Here is a 5872-nt window from a genome sequence, read left to right as displayed (position 1 = left end):
TTGGGTTACCGTCCCCAAATCTCCCACCACCAGACGAAGGTGGAGGTGAGGATGTGATGTTACTAAACTGCTTGAGAGGCAACACTCGATAAACCCTGCCTCTGCCTTCAAAAAGCCGCTAAAGTATAAAAGGTGTTGAACCAGTCTGGCTTTCACTGGAGAGTTGTAGTGTCCTATCGTGGCCTAGTTGCTGTTTCACCCCGCTTTCTTACCCCGACAAGAATAAAAAATCCGGGGAAAACGTACATGAAGATCTTAATTATCGGCTTAAAATACTTTTATCTCCAATCTGCAGCTTGGATTTAAAATGTCTATCAGTGCCAGCCTTAAAAGAAACATCTTGCCAATCAGATTATATCAGTAGTTCATAGGTTTTCATTCCGATTCTGCAGGTGTTAGATGATTAGCATGGTGTTGATTAGAGATGAGGAACACCTGAGTGAACTGAGCTGCTGTGGTGTTTAGGTAAAATGGTGTTTGGACCTCACTTAGAGCCACTGTGTTGTGCACCTCTTAGATAACAGATTTGATCTTTAACAGGGTCACACAGGGCAGTGAACTCAGAACTGCCACAGTGAGACAGATTTTCTCTGGGTCTTGTTATAATGACGAAGTTTTCTCAAGTCGAAATAAAAACATCCTTAAACTTATTCCAGAAGATCTTTTCCCGTGGCACCATCTTTATCCCTTTTTCAAGGCGGCAATGTTGGACCTGACATTCTCCTTTGCTGCCGTAATAATTACTACAGCCACTAGGGGTCACCACCTAACAGCCTTTTTTTTTTTTTGCCTTTAATCCAGCAGTAACTGAGCCTGATATACGTGTAAAATAAGATGAGCTGGCTCGACTCGGGCCACACTAGACGCCGACACTGTAGTGTAAATAAAGCAAAGCCTGCGTAATAGCGGGTCTCTTTATGGCACTATTGTGGCTCTGGGTTAGCTCGTAAACGTGTTAACGTTCGCTAAAGAGGACAAAACATTAGGTAGAGTTGAGTCATCCTGACGGGAACATGAATTTCTTTACCAAATTTAATAGAAACTTGACTCAAAACCACAGATCCAAACCTCATGGAAGCGCTAAAGGAAAAAAGTCAGGGGGTCCCCAAAGTGATTCATCCTGTGTGGGAGATAACGTAGTTACAAAACTTTTCTCAGTCGTTTTTTTGTTTTTTCTTACAACGAGATGCTTCGTCATTATAACAAGATCTTTTCTGTGCGTCTCTGTTCAGACTAAAGCACGTTGTACTCGTGGCCGCGCCTCAGAGCAGCTGTGCAGTGCAGCAGTAGTCGTCTTCCTCCTGTGACGTTGATTGAAACTGTCGATTTTTTTTTGAAAAATCACTGGTGGAGTTTCACTGCAGGTGTCGAGTGTTTTGATGTGAAGCTCTGCACACTCTGGAGGGAGAGACACATCACAACTGCGTTCAGTGACGAGGATCCGTCGGTTGCGTTCACCAGAACCCTATGAGTCATACAGTGTTACTCATCATATTGCAAATTAAGTTATCACTGTATGAGCAATAAAAACATTTGCCATGATTCCTTGTGGTGAATCCTCTTACTTACGCTGGAGAAACCCACACTTCCTCCCTCACTCATGCTCTGCTTGCACTAAAGGTTCCTCTGAGTCGGATGTTTCCCTCCCCTGACGATGAAAGCAAGCAGAAGTTCAGCTCTGCTCTCCCATAATCACTGTCTAATGATAGGGCCCTCCATGAATCTGCACTGTGTGTCTATGTACACAAAAAAAAGCTTTTTTCTTTTTTCTCTGTAAGCAATAATGACGTTGCATTAAAAGGCTCTCTGAGGGTTTGTCTTCTGCTGAAGGGTGCAACAAAATAGTAGTTCTGTCAGCCATACTCGAGAGGTCACGGAGCATAAATGCTGAGTTCCTGAAGTCAATTTCTCATTCATTTTTCCCCCGTAGAGAATTAGGATTATGAGTCATAATTTGCTGCCTCACTTAACACACTCCTACACCTCCTGTAAGACGTCCGCAGACAGCTAGTTTTGAGTTCAAGTGCTTGAAGTTAAATGAGCTGCATGTCCACGGAAAAATGACTGTGAAGTTTTCTTCTTTTAAAAAAACAAGTTGATAAAGGAGGCAGGACATTTCTGTTGTATCGGCATTCCTCAGCAGTTTGCGTACATTTTGAATGAGAGAGGGGGGGTAGGATCACTGAGGGCTGTGATTGGTCCAGACCAGCAGCCCTGTCCTTCTTGTCCTCCAGGCTTGAAGACAAACCCCATGATTGGCTCTTCTTCAACATGCAGGTTAGGTTAAAAAAATAATAAAAAAACAGTAAAACACATGTTGAGTACCTGTATTATCTATGTTCCTGTAGTATATAAATATGTGTATTGTAACTGGTGACTAATTATCATGTATATAAAGATTAGATCAAGTACTTGGCTGGTGGCTTTTCTTTATTGAAGAGTGATTGTCTGAAGTCTCTGCTCCTCATGTGGACGGCTGTGGCCTCTCGTCTGCCCCTGATGTCAACGCAACACCAGGTCTAACACTGAACTAAGTGGGGCTTTGGGAAATTAAGTCAATGGTTACTTTATCCTGACACCTTTACATGCTATGGGACTACGTTTCCCAGATGCCATCTCTGTAGCGTGTCCTAGTTGTGTGACGAATGCCTTGTCAGTAATTTTGTTCAAACAAAGATCAAATCTCCCCATTAACAGAATAAAAGGTTTAAAAGGTAACCAGACTGTTATTACCGCCTCAAGTGAATTCATTTATAAGCCTGACTGATCCATGTTTGGAGGTTGGTAGATAGCTAGCAAGTTGGCCGAGCACATTTTAAGATACTTATTTACTTCAGGATTTACATTTTATCGTACTTTTATTCCTGCCCCAGTACATCTCAAAGGGAAATATTGTACTTTTTATGCCACTGCAGTTATCTGACAGTCAGGCTACCAGTAGGGTTGGCTGCTGTTCACACTTGAAACAAAACTTTTTTGTTGTTTTACTTGCTGTAATAACAAAAATGGTCATGCAAGTTGTAAAAAAGTGAGTCCAAACTCTCCGGATTCAGGATTAGTAAAAAGCTAATGTAAAGCAAGAAATTGGAAGAAGCCCAGTTGTCTCCAACAACAATTATTCAACTAGCTGATCACCTGAAGAAGTTGATCAAGTTGTCGATACCTCACTTAAAGTTTCATCATCCATGAAGGGTTCAACCTTTTTTTTTTCAGCCTTATTTGATAGGACAGCTTGAGATATGACAGGAGGTGGGATGAGAGAGAGGTGGGACGACATGCAGCGAAGGGCCACAGGTCGGACTTGAACCCTGGGCTGCTGCAGCGAGGACGCAGCCTCTGTGCATGGAGGACACACTCTACTGACTGAGCTACCGTGGCACCCCAACATATAGATACTTATAGATCCAGATGTGTGTCCAGGTACTAAAAACGGACACAAGCTGGTTTAACTTGACTCAGTACTCGGTAGTACCATCGTACCTCCTGCCAAGGTCGGCACCCAATTCTAGTTACTTTTTGAATTAAGACTGTACATTAAAAGACATGATGAGGTTATACACATACGTCTCTAAACCTCTGACAGTGTCTATATGGAGCGTTTTCTCACTGCTTTCAGATGCTTTTCCCCTCCAAATGTCTCAAAAATGTGATTTAAATAACCGTTCAACACCCAAAGAGGTGAAATTGTAATACATTTCACAAAAAGCAAAGCCTATGAGAAATTATTTAAATAATTATCACAGTTTCCTCTCACATGACTCATCTCACAACTTCTCAGATTTGACTGGGCACCCTTCTGAGCCGCAGCGAATTGAGATTTTCTGGCTTCAGTAACTGACAAACAGCAACAGTCAAAACATCCCTTCAGACAGCTGCGGGTGACGTCAAAGACGCTCCATCTTTGCTTTTCTTACAGTCGTTAAAAAAAACAAAAAAGAGCGAGCCATCTGTGTGAAGCTGAAATAGGAAGCAAAGGTTAGCCTGCTAAAACCCATTAATCCTCCGGGGGTTATCAAAATCACACATTAGAAGGGTCAAGAGCAAGTCATTTTTAGCGTAGCCGCTTGCAGTGAATAATATGAAACCTGAACAAATTGTTTTCATGTAGCGGAGTGAAATGTCAGAAGCCACACAGTGCGAGGAGCGATGCGATGCTGTAACAGGGCTTTCATGTGGAACAGTGCTGTCTGCTGTTACATAAACAGCTTTTCAAAAGTGAGCAGTCCTCCACATTCTTTCTATAAAAAGACTCATCAGTTCACCCCACTCGTAATCTGGCTTTATTCTCTCCATCCCGGCAGTTTGGGCTTTGAGGATGAAATCCAGAAAGAAGGGGGGGAACATGAGGCTTCCTCCTCAAATAGCCTAAATTATTATCAGACTTATTCACAGTCTGACGCAGACGATCTTGCTTCTTCCTGAATAGTAAATGCTGGGTGACATCAAGCCTCTGGAGACTTACTGGGGTTTGGTTCTACATTAGCACAGCGTCTTCCCCCTCAGTGATGCCACTGAGACTGCAAAAACTAGACAGAGTGACAGAGTGAATAACTCAGACATCCAGAGGGACCGTGGAGTAAAAAACTACAACTCCTTTGTGGGGATTTGCGGGGTTAATTCCTCCTGAAAGGAGACATTAGGGTACTTTCACACTTGAAAGTCGGACCAAATGTCAATTAAATGCTCTCCCCATGTGCTCCCACAGCTCATTTTGTTTTAGTCCTTTGTTTTTCCTGAAAGTTTAAACCTTCCAAAATAATGTTTTCACACTAGAAACGTAACAAACCGTAGTTCGGTTTGATCTGGACCGAGACCACCCCCCTTTCAGACGAACCAGGTTCGGCTGTTTGGCACGGACTGTGGTCAAGGTGAGGTTTCAAACCTGTTAATTTGGTTTGGATCAAACTGAAAAGTCCGAAAGTCCGGACCAAATGAGGAAGGTGGTAAAGCTCCCCGAGTTAGACTAACATCATGCTGGAAGGATTACATACCCAAGGTAAAATCTTGGGATTCTTCAAGAGGGCTACTTTGGTGAGCCTGTTGATACAGCAAACTAAAATTAACAGCTTTGACAAATTTCAATCGCTGCATTAAGTGGGCATGATTGGCATCTGACCCGGGCCAACGACCCAAACCTCGACAATCAACTCTCTTTCTTTAGAAAATGACATATTGTTGCTTTAAGAGAAGAGCCACAGTCCCCAGCTGATCTGTTTGGAGGTGGGAGATCGTTCCAGAGTCCAGAGTGCCAGGACCACAAAAGATCAGTCGCCTTTGGTTTTAAGATCAGTTTGTGGAATAACCAAGAGTTCTGGTTCTGGTTGGACGACCTAAGAGACTGTTCAGTGGTGTAAAGGGTCAGTAATTCAGAAATGTAAGCAGGGCTGAGCCATGTAAGCAATTACAAGAATCTTTAAATCTTTTCAGGACTTAAACGACAGGATGTACAATCGAATTGACTGATTATCTGGTCCAGGGGGATAACATACAAGGATAACAGGATTAAAAGGACATTTTATAGTTATATTGAAATAAGTCGTCACTTGTTTCAGCTCGATGTCGATTCATGAGGACACAACTTTAAAATTCTGGGATCTGGTCCGAACATGCAGCAACATTAAAAAAAATGATCTAATGGGGCAGGAAGCTGTCAGATGATCAGGTTTGAACCAAATCTCCAGGATGAATTAATTCCCAAAATGACCTTTGTCAATATCCATTACTGAGAGTATAATAGAAACTACCTGACATGAACTAGAATTATCTTTTAATCTTTAAAAAAGGTACAAATGTTATAACCTCGCTGTGATGCTGCATCATCTGTGATCCAAATGCAAAGTAATGGGAGACAGAAGAGAAAGATACGAGAATG

Source organism: Pagrus major, chromosome 13 (genome assembly GCF_040436345.1).
Source record: "Pagrus major chromosome 13, Pma_NU_1.0".
Classification (NCBI taxonomy): Eukaryota; Metazoa; Chordata; class Actinopteri; order Spariformes; family Sparidae; genus Pagrus; species Pagrus major.
The sequence above is the reverse complement of the archived record's forward strand: the minus strand, read 5'-3'. Positions refer to the sequence as shown.